Raw genomic sequence first — 15,644 nt, forward strand, 5'->3', positions numbered from 1 at the left:
TGCATATTTATTGGCTCTTTGACATAATAAAATATTCATAAAAAATGATATACAATATGAAAATGCATAAACTTTTGGAATGGTTTCTTTAAGCACGTCGCTCTGTGATTTTCACAGTTCTACGATGTTGCTTTCTTCCAACCACTTTAACAAGCCAATCTAGTGTTCCATTAGAGAGTACAAGATATCCCACAGATATTCCAATTACCACACCAGATGCATACCTGATCAACACTACCTTCCAATCAAAACCATTCCCATGCTCCAAATTATCCTCTTGTTGGAATGATGATGGTGGTGATTGATGTGCACTGCAAGTTTTAGAAAGTGGCAATCCACACAATCCTGTATTTCCACTATATGAATCATTTTCAAATGTATCAAATTGCTTTCCATGAGGTATGGGCCCCACAAGTTGATTTTTTGAAACATTGAACTTTGATAGTGATGTCAAATTTGCCAATTCCTCCGCAAGATCACCAGCAAGTTTGTTTGAAGACAGATCTAACCATTCAAGATTGCTCATTTCGTCAAATGATGGTGGAATTGTACCTTTAAGCTCATTATGAGAAAAGTTAAGCTTCTTCAATGATTTAAGCTTATTGATTACACCTGAAATCTCTCCTCTGAAAGTGTTGTTTGAGAAATCAATAGTTGTGAAGAACGTCTGGATCTTCTCCATTTCAAATTTGATGCCTTTAATTGTCACTACACCGTATCCTAATAGTAGCCCTCTCCCATATATTTCAATCTATGTTCTTGTGAGTTTATCATGGCCGTCAAATGTTCAAAATATTTTGTTGGCAAAAGACCGCTCAACCGATTCTTGGAGAGGTCTATGTTATGCAATTTTTGGAATGGAAACTTAGTTTTTGGAATGCAAACTTAGTTTTTGGAATGCATATTTCACCATAGAATTTGTTAGACCTCAAGATAAGAACCTGCAACTTTGGAAGAGATTACAGCCAATTTGGGAATGTGTATTGAATTTTGTTGTTTCCATGGTCTAGAACTTCCAACTCTCTACATGTGAGCAAAGTTGGCGGCAACGACCCTATTCTAACTGATTTTCATTAAGATCAAGATTTCTCAAAACGTTTCCCTCATAAAATGTCCCAGGAATCACGCCATGAAATTTCTTATTCCGTAGATTCAAAATAGAGAGGCTCTGACTGAAATTCCCTATGCATTGATGAATTTTGCCACTAAATTTATTATTAGACAAATCAAGGATTTGAAAGCTACTCAGGCTGCAGATTGTTGGAGGTATCTCTCCAGTGAATTGATTATTTGATATGAAAAAGTAAGATGTGGAAGGTGATGGAATTGGAAGCTCTCCTTGGAGAGAATTATTGCGAAGGTCAAGATACTTGAGTTCTTTCCACCGAAGTAGTCCTACAGTGCCAGTCAAAGAGTTGTGAGAAAGATCCAAATAACTCAATGAATCTTTCCCCAAATCCAACAACCATTTGGGAATGTCGACTTGGATTCGGTTGTGGGAAAGGTATAACATTTCCAAATTTTGTGAGGTTGTTACAAAGTATGGGAACTCACTTATGTTACAAGGCGACAAATCTAGTAACCAAAGTTGAGGCCAGGTGTTGTTGCTCAAATGGTTGAAGCTCAAGGATAGATTATTAAAGGAAAGATTAAGGCAATAAAGACTTTGGAGTTTTGAAAAATTTTCCAACTCCACAGTGCCACCCAAGTTATTGGATGATAGATCAAGTTGCCAAAGGTTTTTAAAATTCAAAGATTGATCTTGGAATCAGGCCATCCAACTTGTAATCCCTTAAACTAAGCCATGACAAAGAGCGAGATTGGAACTTAATGATATTACCGCTGAGTTGGTTACTTAACTCTTCCAATGATGGTGAACTACCTAACCACGATGGTATCGTTCCGTTGAGTTGGTTCTCATATAAATGGAGCACGGTTAAGTGTCGAGGAATAGGACCCACCAGTTGTTGTTTTGAAAAATCATATAATGAAGAGTTCGATGTCGAGTTGCTCTCAACTTTGGAAACTGACCAACATAATTGTTGCCATTAAGATAAAAGTGAGTGAGTCTCTCAAGGTTTAAAAAGAACGACCATGGGATTTGGCCACCAAAACTGTTAGACAAGAGGTCCAACCGCATGATTTGTGTGAGGTACCAAGAAATGATGATCCTACAAAACTGCAATTTCTGAGAGACAAATCTCTCAAAGACTTGAAATTTCTTGTCGGATGATGCCAATCTACTGAGATTATTATTTGAGAGAGATCCAACATCTCGAGCGGACTACTCCAGTTAGACTTGGGGAAATAACCTGTGAGGTTATAGTTGTAGCCTAAATCTACGAGTCAAAGATTTGGTCGGTGAAAAATGTTTTCTGTAAATTTTCCTTGCAAGTGGCACCAGTAGAGTTCAAGAGTTTCCAAAGAAGAAGACAGATTTTGTAAGGAATCAGGTACAACTGATGACATATCAACTTCGTTTAGAACAAGCTCCCTAAGATTGGTTAGGTTTTGAACAATTCTGTTAAAATTAAGAGTATCTAGTCTCACAGTTGAAAATGAATATTGCGAGAGATTAGTGAAACCAAGTTGGAAAGGTGGGAAATTTCGGAAAGGATTGGGGCCACTGAAATTGGAGTAAGAGATGTCAAGGTGAGTCATACTTACAAAGCCACCAAACTTGGAGGAAATTGGGAACCTCTGAAATCATTATAAGAGAGGTCTAGCCTCTTGAGATGGCCAAGAGAGAATAAGCTGCTATTGGAATGGATATTGCCTTGAAGCCCACCAGAACCAAGGTTGAGACCGATCACATGACCTGTCATCTTTTCACAAGTAACTCCACTCCATGTGCAACAATCCTTGCCTTTTTGCCAAGAAATTGTCCTATTAGAATATGAGTAAAGGGTATCAATAAAAAAGGAGTTTTTGAATTGAAGCAAAGCAGAGCTGTCTTCGAGATGGCATAAATGCCCTAAAGAAAGAGAAGATGAAGAGTTACATGATGAACAAGTAGAGTTGAATTAACAAGTAGTAGAGAGCAGGAAGAGGAGGCACAACCATGACAACCAACCCATCTTTCTTCAAGTCTACCTTAACTAGGCAGTTTATCCTTCCATTCGCAAATGAGAAGGAGAAGTTAAAAGAGCCCTCTTAGCTTTACAACTTTATAGAGAAATCTGAATGGGATGCCTTTGAAGCTTCAAGGTTATCCCCAGATTTTGAGGCTATGCATTCTGAGCAGTCACAGAGAAGGGAGAAATGCGAGTACAACCATAGGTTGTCTCGAAAAGGGTATGTTGATGCTCTTTTTCAGAGAGGGTCAACTTAGGAAAAAGGGGTTTGCCTTCAACAGGAGAAGGGTCTGGGCCTTCAATAAGGGGCTAGCCTACAGAAGACAAAATAGGAGAAGCAATCGTTAAGCTTTGGACACCGGTGTAGTGCCGGCCGAAGGTTCTCCAATGCTTAAGTCAGCTAAGAGTGGTAACTTTAGCAGAGTAACAGTAAAATGTAAGAAAGTAGTTACCGTTTTTACTAGGGTACTGTTCCCTATTTATAGGGAAGTGAAAGTGGGAGGTTTGTGTAGATTTCGATGTGGAACTTTGTGTAAGTCGCTGCGATGGCGACATGTGTCATGGAGATTAGGTTTGGCAGTTTGTGAGCTCCAGAGTCGGGAGCTTCGGCACCTTAGAAGAGTGTCTTCCTTTGGCAGGGGAGAAGGTGTGTCTACCTTGGTGTTAGTTGTTTTGAGGTTGGATATGCTCGGTTGATTATGGTGTAAACAGTAGTCTTCTAGGTTGGGAACTTGTGAGTTTTTGTGTAATCATGATCGAGCATTCCAGGTTCAGTGGGAGCCGTAGGGGATTCCCTAGTCCCCCAAGTTGGCAAGCTAGAAGTTGCGGCAACACTTGGTAGCTGTGTGAGCTTCTAGGACTATTTGGTAGCTGGGTACCCAAGTGTTTGGCAAGGAAGCCGGGTTTAGGTTCTATGGAGCTAGGTTGCAAGAGGCTGGGGCCTTGAATGGTGAACCCTTATTCTTCTTGCACAATGCCTGCTGTGTGGCAGGCTTTTTTTTTTTTTTTTTTTTGGAAGCCTTGGGCCTTTGAAATTTAGTGTTTCAACAAATGAATAGCTCATGGGCCTCCAGGTGTTAGAGCGGGTCACGACCATGCCTTCATTTTGGGAGGCAAGGGGCTGGGCCCTTTTTGTTTTGGCAGAGAAGCTGGTCCACTTTTGGGCCTAGGTAAGGCCTTAGGGTCAAAAAGGCTGGGCCTTTTGTGTAGGCATGGGAGCTATGAGCTGGGCTTTTCGGAGTGGGCTGGGCCAAAGCCAGTGGTGATATATGTTGAAGCTAGGGTTCAGCCTTTGTGAGAGGGGAATAAATAAATTCTTATAGCCCTTGCCGTTCGGCAAGAAGTAGCTGGGACTCCTTGTTTTTTTTTTTTTTTTTTTTTTTAGAGCTGTGGCTATAAGGCTTGGGAAAGGATAAATTGTGGTGAAAGAAAAAGTGCCTGGGTCTCTAGTTCATCAGTCGCCAACTCTTCACGAGCATATCCCTGAAATAGTTCAGCAACACTCTCCCTGCCTAACGGCAGGGGTTATCTGAGTTTTTGCGAGGCCACGGTGTGGGTTGTGGGGGCTGGGCCTTTGGGGAGAGCAAGGGTGTTTCATTTACGAGGGCCTACTTAGTCTTCGCACGACCCTTGCCGTTCGGCAAGGGTGGCCGGCTCTCACTTCAGTGCAAGCCTCCTTATGGTTCAGCTTATGGTAGTCGGGCTGTGGCTTTGAGAAAGGGACCGAAGGTCTGCAAGCTTCGGCAAGGCCTCACTTGGAGCTGGTTCAGAACCTCTCTGACCTGGGCTTGTTTTGGCACGGAAGGCTTGAAGCTAGACAGTGAGCTCGGCAAGGAGAAGGAGGTTTGGTGTTTGTGATCTTGACGTCGGGACAGGGGTTTCGGCCTTGCCGTTCGACATACTTGATCGGGTCGGGACGTGAACAGGGCCTCGTGACAACGGACTGAGTTCTCCTTGCAATTTGGGTGTCTTGATCAAACTGTGACTTCTCTGTTTTGAGCTAGTTCCAAGTCTTGGGCTGATACCGTTCGTTATTGTTGGTAAGGTATATTGTACGTGTCCTTCAAAAAAGTGTTTCATGGAGCTTGTCATTCAGCAAGGCCATTTTGAGCATCCTGTATGATATTATGTTTGTGGATTCTTTGACAGGTCTGAAAGAGGCTCCGCGTGAACTGGAGCTGGGTGGGTGTCCTTGGCCTCGTTATCAGATGTAGATACAGGCAAGACTTGAAATTTTGGCAAGAAGGATCTTGTGGACCCCTTGGGCTAGGCCATTCCATGCGTGACCTGAGGCTGGGCATCGTTCGACAAGGACCTGGGTCTTTGGTTCCTGCGAAGGCAAACTTGGAATTCTTGAGGCGGGGCCTTTTGTTGAGGTAAGTGTGTTTTTTGAAGCCTTCCGTTATCTGTACAATCCTTGCCGTTCGGCAAGGGTTGATTGAGGTCCTTTGTAGAGCATGTATGCACAACTTGATGTGGGTTTTTTGGTTGTTTCAAATTTGAGCAGGATCTTGGAAGAAGGATTGGAGCTGGGCTTTTTTGTGTGTGAACTGAAGCTGGGCTTTGGTAGCTGGGTCGTCCACCTTTGGCAAGTGGATTTGGGCAAGGTGATTTTTGATGTCATGTGGTTTGCAGACCTCAGTACAACCCTTGTCTCGTGAACCAGCCGTGACTCGAGCCATGGTGTCGTGAGCCTAGACCAGCTTCGGTAGGGGTCTAAGCCCAAGCCTGCCGATCGGTAGGACATTTGCAGTTTTGGTAGGTGGTGAGCTTCAGGTTGTGGTGGGTGCCTAGAGAAAATTTTGAATTTTCTGAAGTGCCATTGTGAGCCCCTTGGAGCTTGCTTTGTCTTCGGCAAGATCTAAGAGGAGGCTGGGCCTGCTTTGTTCGGCACGTGGCTCGGAACCGAGCCTCTCAACCTCTGGCCCGGGCACAGGTTTCGGGCCTTGGTGTGGTGGTTTTCGTGGGCTAGGTAGGGTAGGTGGGATTTGGGCTTAGGCGGAACAGTGCGAGCAAGGGTCTCTCCAGACCGTGGGCCCCGATCTCCTTGGTGTTTCAGCTTGGGAAGGCTGAGAGCTACGTTGGCATTAGAGCCGGGCCTGTTTTAGAGATGGGCCTTCCGACTTGGTGATTTTGGCAAGGGACCTGAGTCCTTGAGCTTTTGGTCAAACTTTGGGGCCGGCTCAGTCAAGTTTTCTCAAGGGCTTGGGTTTGTCAAGGCTTGGAGTTGGGTCAGCAAAGCTTTGGGCAAGGTGTGAATTTTTTGTGACCCCCAAAAATGTTTCCCTGGGCCTTGCCGTTCGGCAAGGTCTTTCCAAATTCTAGCCCGTTTTTTTTTTTTTTGAAAAACTTGAAATTGGAATTTCAAAATGTTGCATGTACAAGGATTTTGAAAGGAAAGGTGAAAGGGTGCTAGGGTTTCTTATGTACCCTTGGGACTTTATAAATAGGAGCTTCGGACATTTACTGAGGTAAAATTGGCGAGCTTGACAGATTATTGTGTTCCACCCTATGTGGGTTTGAGGTTATCCAGTGCTGCGGATGTAGTAAGATACCCTCTGGAGGGTTCGGTGATGATCTTCACAGATATGTACCAGCATGGCCTCAGACTACTGTTTCATCCTTGGGTACAAATGATGTTGGCCAAGTTGGGGTATGCACTAGGGCAATACAATCCCAACTTTTGGCTTCTTCTGTATGGAGTTTATATTGCTTGGTGGTTGGTTAGGTTGGGGGAGCCAACATTTGAGCAGTTTATGTACCTGTATTCAATCTCCAAGCAACAGGGAACCTTCGGTTGGGTACAAGCCAATTGCCGAAAGGCAAAAGAGATGGGTTATTTTATTGGGCATAAGCCCAGTACTCATAAGTCTTGGAGGAACAGACGGTGCTTAGCCTATGGTGATTGGGAGTGTCCTCCAGGGAAGACCGTCTCCAGACACATTCCAACCCATTTCCAGTCTATAGGCCCTTAGCCCCATCCTTTAAGACTAGTTGTTATTTTGTAGTGTTTTTACTTGTGCTTTGACTCTTGGTTCTTCATTTTTGCTTGTGCAAGTGTAAATGGCTGAGTTCTATCTAACGATTGGTGCAGGTTCGGTGAAGTGGGGACCAATCTCCAAGGAGCGAGAAGACGAGGTTGAGAGGGTGAGGTCACTGTTGTCGAATACCCAGAGCGAGTGCAAAAACCTAGTCTCCCAGAAGAACTGTACAAGTCCGGACTCTTGCAAAAGAGTAAGTACTTGGGTCACTGTTTTTTATTGTCTTATGATTCTTTTTGTAGTTGAGACTAACTTAGCTTTTGATGTGCAGTGGGAGGTATCATAAGGGGAAGGACGAAGGTGGCTATGGATCTGGATGATCCCGAGATGCAAAAACGGCTAAGGGAGTCTCGGGCCAAGAAGGTGGAGAAGGGAGGTTCCCAGAGTGTAAGCGGCCTAGAGATGATGAAGGCCTGGTTGCCAATGTCTTTGGGAAAGAAGAGAGCGTTGGAGGAAGCTCACCAGAGTGTGATGGGGACCGAGCCGAGGCTTCCTCCCTTTGACCAGGCGCCGTCGAAGCTCCCGCCGGTATGAAGGGCGTTTTGCGATGGGGTAGAGAAGGAGGACTTCTCCAAGCTACGTCGGCAGAAGAAGGATGTGAACATGGCCATGCATCAATAGGAGGTTCCCTTAGTGAACATCTTCTTGGAAGGTGTGAAGTGTGACCCCGAGGTTCTAGTGAGGACCCCGGCCACCTCCTATGCAGATTGGGCCCAGAAGACGCTCTTTACCCATGCCTATGTAAGTTTTCTTGCCTTAAGAATTTGCTCTTATCATTCTAGTTTGCCTTTGACTGATGATGCTTTGTGTTGCAGGCCTATGGTGAGATGTACGTGAATATGGCCAAGGCAGATAAGGAGATCCAAAGGTTGAAGAGGCGCCATGAGATGACCAAGGACAAGATAACGGAGGCGCAGGAGGCCATCCAAGAGAAGAACACCACAGTTACTGCGAAAGCGGCGATGGCCAAGGAGATGGAAGAGCTGAAGCGGTCGAGGGCCGAAGAGGTAGCTGCTGCCCCAGCCGAAGCGGTCGAGTCGTTTCGGAGTTCAAAGGAGTTGCGTAGTTACGTCATGGATCAGATGGTGGCGATGCAGCTGCGTTGGGAGGAAAGGTTGACGAGGTTCAACCCTTCGGTTGAGATTAACTTTGATACGAGTGGCGAGCCTCCTTCACCTAGTCCCCCTATTGATGATGCAGTTGTTGCACCCGAGTGAGCCAGCCACTGGGATGCCCTTCGACTGAGTCAGAGCCTTCCTTATGTATTTCAGCTATATACTTAAAACACTTTATGTTTATTTTTGTTTATGTATGAACATTTTGCCTTGCCTGGGGCAAGGTTATTTTGATTTGCTATGATATTGGACTTGTTGTCATTTGATATCAATTGTGCTAGCAAAATGATAACCATGTGATTGATGAGAATGAGCCAGAGTCGGGTGTTTCATTAAATATGTGCCGAAAGGCAAAAAGTACAAGAGTTGGTTGAGTCAAGGCTCGAGACCAAAGTCTAAGAAAACATAATGTCCTAGGGTCTAGGTATGTTTACTTATAGTAGTACTTAAGGTGATCAGCATTCCAAGGATGAGGCAAGGTCTTGCCCTTGGTATCACGAAGCTGATAAGTGCCGGGGCGGCAGACTTTGGTAACCTCATAAGAACCTTCCCATGTTGGGCCCAAGGTACCTTCAGTATGATTCTTGGTGGCCAAGGAAACCTTGCGCATGACCTAGTCCCCAATCTTGAAAGCACGGGGTTTAACCCGGGAGTCATAATACTTAGCGATGCGCTGTTTGAACGTGACGGTTCGGTATGTGGACTGCCATTCTGCACCGGTGCCACGACATGTTGGACTGGTCACGAAGCTCATTAATGAAGTCGAGGTTCAAGGCTAACTGCTCGTCATTGGCTTCGGCCTCATAAGTAGAGGTTCGGTATGTGGGTTGGCTAATCTTCACTGGTGCCACGGCTTCAGTACCAAAGGAAAGAGAGAACAATGTTTCTCCTGTGGAGGTACGAAAGGTGGTGCGGTAGGACCAAAAAACCTCTGGGAGTAGCTTTGGCCAACAACCCTTAGCTTTGTCAAGCTTGGTCTTTAGAGTTTTCTTGATGATCTTGTTCACGGCTTCAACCTAGCCATTAGATTGAGGATGGGCTGGGCAGGCGAAGCAAAGCTTTATCTTGAGGGTTGGAACAAAATTGTTTGAACTTCGCATTGTCAAATTGTCGGCCATTGTCTGTGACGATGGTGTTGGGGATGCCGAAGCGACATACGATATTTTGCCAAACAAAAGTTTCAATGCGGGCTACAGTGATGGTGGCTAAGGCTTCGGCCTCAGCCCATTTGGTGAAGTAGTCCACAGCTACAACTGCATACTTGACTTGGTCCTTGCCCTCAGGCATAGGTCCAATGAGGTCAAGTCCTCATTGGGCAAATAGCCAAGGGCTGACCATGGCTATTAATGTCTCAGCTAGAAGTTGTGGGATGTTAGCAAATCGCTGACACTTATCGCACTTCTAGATGAAGGTCTGGGCATTAGTGTGAAGTGAGGGCCAGAAGTATCCTTGCCTAATGGTTTTATGCGCTAGTGACCGAGTGCCTGAATGATTGCCGCAAATGCCTTCATGGATTTCCCGGAGGACCGAAGGTAGGGGAGGCTAAAACCATGCCTGTATAGGGCGCCATTGATGAGTAGGTAAAGGGTGGAGCAATAACGAACACGCCGTGCTTCAGCATGAGCAACAGGTAGTGTCTAGTTCTGCAAAAATTGAAGGATGGGGTCCATCCATGTGGGGCTGGGATCAATGGCGCAGATGAGCGGTGCCCGTGTCTTTGGGCTGATCCAAGATTTCCATGTGGGTATTACGGCCGCTGCCTTGCTCTATGGCCGAGGCTAACCTAGCCAGAGCATCGGCATGGTTGTTCTCAAAGCGTGGCACCTGGCTTGTAAGATAAGCATCGAAAGTTATAAGCAGATGGCGAGTATGTTGGAGGTAGGTTGTCATGGAGACGTCCTTAACAGTGAAGTCTTGGTTGACTTGGTGGACAACGAGTGTGAGTGGCTGAATATTTGAATTTGCTTGGCGCCCATCTCCTTGGCTAGCCGAAGGCCGGCTAAAAGTGCTTCGTATTCGGCCTCATTGTTGGAAGGTTGGAATTTTAAGCGGAGGGCGTGCTCAAGGACAACCTTGTCTGGGGAGATGAGAACGAGACCAGCTCCAAATCCCTAGGCATTGGAAGAGCCATCCACATATAAAGTCCATAAGGGCTAAGTCAGGTCTAGGGTGCCGTTCTTGGCGACGTAGACCTGGCTCGAGGTAGGAGTAGGCTCGATTGTAATCTGTGGACTGGTCAAAGCATGGGGTTCGATGAATTCGGATATGAAGTCAGTCATGGCTTAGCCCTTTGTGGCTGGGCGGTGTTTGTAGTGGATATCAAACTCACCAAGTTCAATGGCCCACTTAACTAACCTCCCAGAAGTCTTTGGCTTCTGCAACACTTGCCAGAGCGGTTGGTTGGTTAAGACATGTATGGTGTGAGCTTGGAAGTATGGTCTGAGGCGCCTAGTCGAAACCACCAAGGTGAATGCCAATTTCTCAATGTCCGGGTACCGAACCTCGGCATCTTGTAATGCTTTGCTGACATAATGCACTAGGTGTTCAACACTTTCCTTTGGCTAGATGAGCACAGAGCTAACCGCTGTAGCCGAGACAGAGAGATAAATCATGAGGGTGTCTCGGCTCAGGTGTTGACAATAAAGGGCCCGGCTCATATACTCCTTGAGCCCGTTGAAAGCCTTGTCACACTTAGCAATCCAGGTAATGCTCTGCTTGCTACCCTTAAGTGCTTTGAAGAATGGGGCGCAGCGATCGTGGCCTTGGAGATGAATCTGGTCAGGGCGACACGCCCGATAAGGCTCTGAATGTCCTTAACCGTCTTGGGTATCGCCATGTCTAAGATGGCCTGGATCTTCTCTGGATTGGCCTCAATACCCCTCTGGCTGATCATAAAGCCAAGGAATTTGCCTGAAGCCACCCCGAATGCACACTTTGTGGGGTTGAGCCTCATTCTATACTTCTTCAAGATGGTGAACATGGCAGAGAGGTTAGGGATGTGCTGGTCAGTGCGACTCTTGACCAGACATGTCATCAACATAAACCTCCATGGTGTTGCCAATCGGTGGAAGCGAAGAGACTGCTATTCACCAAGCGATAAGTAGCCCGATATTCTTGAGCTCGAAGGGCATCACCTTATGTAGCATATGGACCACGATTTGTAATGAAGGTGCAGGCTCGGTCTTGAGGTGCATGAAGATCCGGTTGTACCACGAGTAAGCATCCATGAAGCCGAGGAGGCGTGGCGGTGTGGCGTCAACCACCGGTGGTCAATACGAGGTAAAGGAAGTTATCCTTGGGCAGCCCGATTAAGATTAGGTGTAGTCCACGCACATCGTCGACTCTTTTTGTTCTTGCGGACCATCACCACATTAGCCAGCCAAGTGGGATAGTCAACTTCCTTGATAAATCCAATGGTACTCGGCTTATCCATCTCGCTCTCATGGCCTCATACCGTTACGGGTCATAAGCACGACGCGCCGAACGGGTCGGACGGCGGATTAATGCTTAGCCGATGGGAGATGATGTCGGTGATATGCCGGGCATGATATTGTATGACCAAGCGAAGACCTCGAGTTAAGGCGGAGGAAAGTGACAAGATCAAAGAGAAGGCTGTGTGAGAGGAATGTGTCGATCCCGACTGCCCGATCCGGGATGTCATCATGGAGAATAACTAGCTCAAGATACTCTACAGGTTCGACTGTTGGGTGACAATTCCTCCCTAGGGTCTTACAGTCGCTCGGTGCCACGAGGTGGGGTGGAGCACAGTTCTGCAAGGGCGTCACCCCTATGTTGGCGATTTGTGGACCTCACTGCTGAAGCATAGCAGCTTCAAGGGCCAAGTTGGTCGCCACGCACCGTGCTTGTGCCATAGGGTGTAGGGAATTTCAGCAGTAGCATATGTGTGGAAATGAAAACTTTCATTTGGGCCATGGCAGGGCGCCCAAGGATGACATTGTAGGTTGTTGGGCGTCAATAATGAGGAAAAGAGCTGTGACCGTCGCTCGGGTGCAGCTCCAATAGAGATGGGGAGATGAATACTTCCAATGTGCTGGACAACCTCACCGGAGAAGCTCACAAGGGGTGTGATGCTTTGGTTGAGATATTGAGACGGGACCTAGAGCTCATTAAAGCATCAGCAAACATCACACTGACCGAGCTGCTAGTGTCCACCAAGATACGCCCAACGTCGTAGTTAGAAATGTCGACGCGGATAATGATTGGGTCATCATGGGGGAGAATGACACCATGCTCCTCCTCCTCGCAGAAGGTGATGGGAGCCCACCTGATTTTTGTGTCTTGACAGGCTTCCTGCTCGATCTTGAAGACACAGTGCGCATATGTGGAGCGGACATAATGTTTGATGGAGTTACTGGAGGTTCCAGCCATGGTAGGACCACCACTGATGGTTGAGATCATGTTGATCTGCCGTTGGTAAGGGGTAGGTGGGGGTGTTAGGTTGTGCACGTATTTATCCAGCTTTCCTTCACGAATAAGTCCTTCAATGATGTTGCGCAAGGCAACACAAGATTCGGTATCGTGGCCACCGAACAGATGAAAGCGACGAAAACACTTGTGTTAGGCATAGGCTTGCTGCTTGGTCTCCAGGGGGGAGGCTTGGGTATGATAGGTGCCTCGTGCACTAGGACATTCTTGTAGGTAGTGTTCGGGGTGGTGAAGACCTCGAACCTAGGCTTGGATGAGAAGGGGAGTAGAGCCCGATCACCTCTGTGTGGGTTGCCTCCATGGGTGGTGGTGGTTGCCATGTCTACCACTTTGTTATTGTTGAAGCTATCTGGTAGCTATCCTTCATTTTGGGTCTTTGGGCACCACAGGGTATGGGGAGGAGTAGAATGTTGAGGTGGGGCGGGTGGGTACTAAAGGTGGAGGATCGACAAAAGGATTATACTGTTGGGGTGGCTGGGCCACGCTTGGAGTTGAAGTACTCACCTTGGCATGAATCGCCTGCTTCATTAGCTCAACATATGTGTTCCAAGGGTTGTTATGCACCAAGTACCAGAAGTTGGACTCTCGGAGACCACCCTTAAAAGCACTTAAGGCGGCACGATCATCGATCTGGGCAGCGGGAGTATTTGTGGCTGAACCTAGGTGCATACTCCGAAGGCTCGTCCTCACCCTATCTAAACATGCAGGTCGTCCGAGAGTTGAGGCGATCGATGCGGATCATGAAATGGTCCAGAAGGCTTGCTTGATCAAATGTGTTAATGGTGCGGGATTCAGCTGTAGAACCAATTGAGGCTCGCCGCTAAGGGTGGAAGGAAGAGGAGGCACATGCCTTCGTCGTTAAGCCCTTGCACCCTAGGGCAAACTGGAAAGAATGTATGTGGGTGAGAGGATCTTACGTGCGTGTAGAAGGCGATGCGGAGGGCTGGATTTCTTTCTCCTAGTGGTAATGAAAGATGCATTCGGTAAAGGCCCAGTCGTGGCTTCGCCCAGAGGGTTGGTGGTTGCTCTGCTGCTCGCTCTCCAGCGCCGGACCTTCTCAAAGAGAAGCCTCATGGCTGAGTCGGCATGAGGAAGAGTCTCGGGTCTGAAGGTCTGAGGTGTGGGTGGCTAGAGGTTGGATAAGTTTCAGGTTCATAGAACGCCTCGGTGTGATAAGACTCGTGGTCTTCTGAGTAATCTTTCCCTAGTTCTCCAAGTCCCCTATACCTTCTCCGTAGTAGGTGGGTAGGCTTTGGTGGGGGCCTAGGTCGTCACCCTTTGTCTCGAGATTAACGGGATAAGAATGGGTTCCGTCGACGGTCTAAGATACGGTCCTGTAATCCTGTAGACCTTCATTGGTTCATAGGGCCGGTCCCTCGGTGGGGAGATGCAGAGGAGCTGCGACTTGGTCATCTCCGGGTGGAAGGGCCTTTACCCTTGCTGAGCTTAGGTTGGATTGGGGCACTTTGTGGTGGGAGTGCTCGGCTGGTTTGGCTGGGTACGCTTAGGTTCTGGGTAAGGCTATGTTGGGAGCCCAGGCTGATTCATCTCCCAGATTACGCTTCAGCATGCGGTAGTCATGTTCTAGCTCAACATTTTTGGCATGAAGATGGTCATACTTCTCGAACATCTTGGTGACACTGGCGTGGAGGAGCTCCACCTCGGCTTAGAGATAGACCTCCGAGAAGGTCTCCTCTGGGAGGTACGTCCATGAGGGATATTATTTATATATATATTATATTATTCGTATACTTATGGAATTTGTGGTATATCTATACATTTATGAGATTTTTGTGGTCTGTTTGTACCATATCTGACCCTCCACTCACGTCATAACACGTGGAATGTGAACGACGCTAAAGACCTGCTCGGTGAGCCATGCCAAAGATCGGAATCATGAATGTGCATGTGGTGACCATTCAGGATCCCTATCTTTGGCCTTCAAAGCCGTTCGGCAAGGCTACTATTGGCCAACTCTCCACACTGACGCTGTTATGATTGTGCAAAAATGCGACTAGTGCCAACGCTTCGGCTCCATTGCAAAGCTACCTGCCGAACCACTCACTCCGATAACAAGCCCTTGGCCATTCGCGCAATGAGGACTTGATCTTATCGGCCCAATGCCCCAGGGCAAGGGACAACTCAAATTTGCAGTCGTAGCCGTTGATTACTTTACAAAATGGACCGAAGCCGAAGTGCTAGCAATAGTCACGGCCACTAAAATTGAACATTTTATCTGGAAGAACATCATATGCCGATTCGGCCTACCAAACGCAATCATCACAGACAACGGCAAGCAATTCGATCGCTCCCGCTTCAAAGGCATCTATGCTCCCGATTCAACATCAACATATTCTTTGCATCTCCAGCACATCCACAATCCAATGGACTTGTAGAGTCCATCAACAAAATCATCAAAAAGACGTTGAAAAAGAAGCTTGAAGCCGCCAAAGGTGATTGGCCTGCAATACTACCGGAAGCACTATGGGCCATCAATAACTCCTACCAAAGGTCAACAGTGAGACCCCTTTCTCCGGCCTTCAAAGACCGTGGTACCAAAGGTGGAGGTGAATCGCACACATGTTGAACGGCATCTTACGATCCCAAGCAAAATGGGCACCAGCTCGCCTTGAATCTGAATCTCATAATGAACACCGATCACAAGCACAGCTTTGAAATGCCACCTACAAATAAGAAACAGCTCGGTATTACGACTCCCGAGTCAAACACCGATCGTTCAAAGTGGGGGACTAGGTTCTGCGTAAAGTCTCTCCAAACCCTACCGAAGGCACTCTCGGCCCCTCATGGGAAGGACCCTATGAAGTTGTTAGCATCTGTCGACCCGCCACCCTTGGGTTAAAATATTATTACAAGTAAACCAACATTCGGTTAAAATTGTGGACCCTTTGCTTTCAGCATCATTATTTACTTTTCTATCCTATGCATTCGACTACGCCTTAATGATACAT

General features: G+C 47.0%; 2 pseudogenes across 1 annotated transcript; one reads left to right on the forward strand and one right to left on the reverse strand.

Annotated features, from left to right (window-relative positions):
* Window positions 1-87: 87 nt before the first annotated feature.
* On the reverse strand, window positions 88-3,077 carry LOC148918991 (receptor like protein 28-like; annotated as a pseudogene).
* Window positions 3,078-4,445: 1,368 nt separating this feature from the next.
* Window positions 4,446-8,331, forward strand: LOC148918992 (uncharacterized; annotated as a pseudogene). The gene is made up of 6 exons (XR_016125335.1): window positions 4,446-5,118; window positions 5,223-5,449; window positions 5,581-5,781; window positions 7,168-7,307; window positions 7,386-7,855; window positions 7,930-8,331. The product of XR_016125335.1 is annotated as an uncharacterized LOC148918992 (transcript).
* The last annotated feature ends 7,313 nt before the right edge of the window (window positions 8,332-15,644 follow it).

The sequence above is a fragment of the Prunus mume genome, linkage group LG3 (assembly GCF_029339155.1).
Source record: "Prunus mume cultivar Tortuosa linkage group LG3, ASM2933915v1, whole genome shotgun sequence".
NCBI classification, from domain to species: Eukaryota; Viridiplantae; Streptophyta; class Magnoliopsida; order Rosales; family Rosaceae; genus Prunus; species Prunus mume.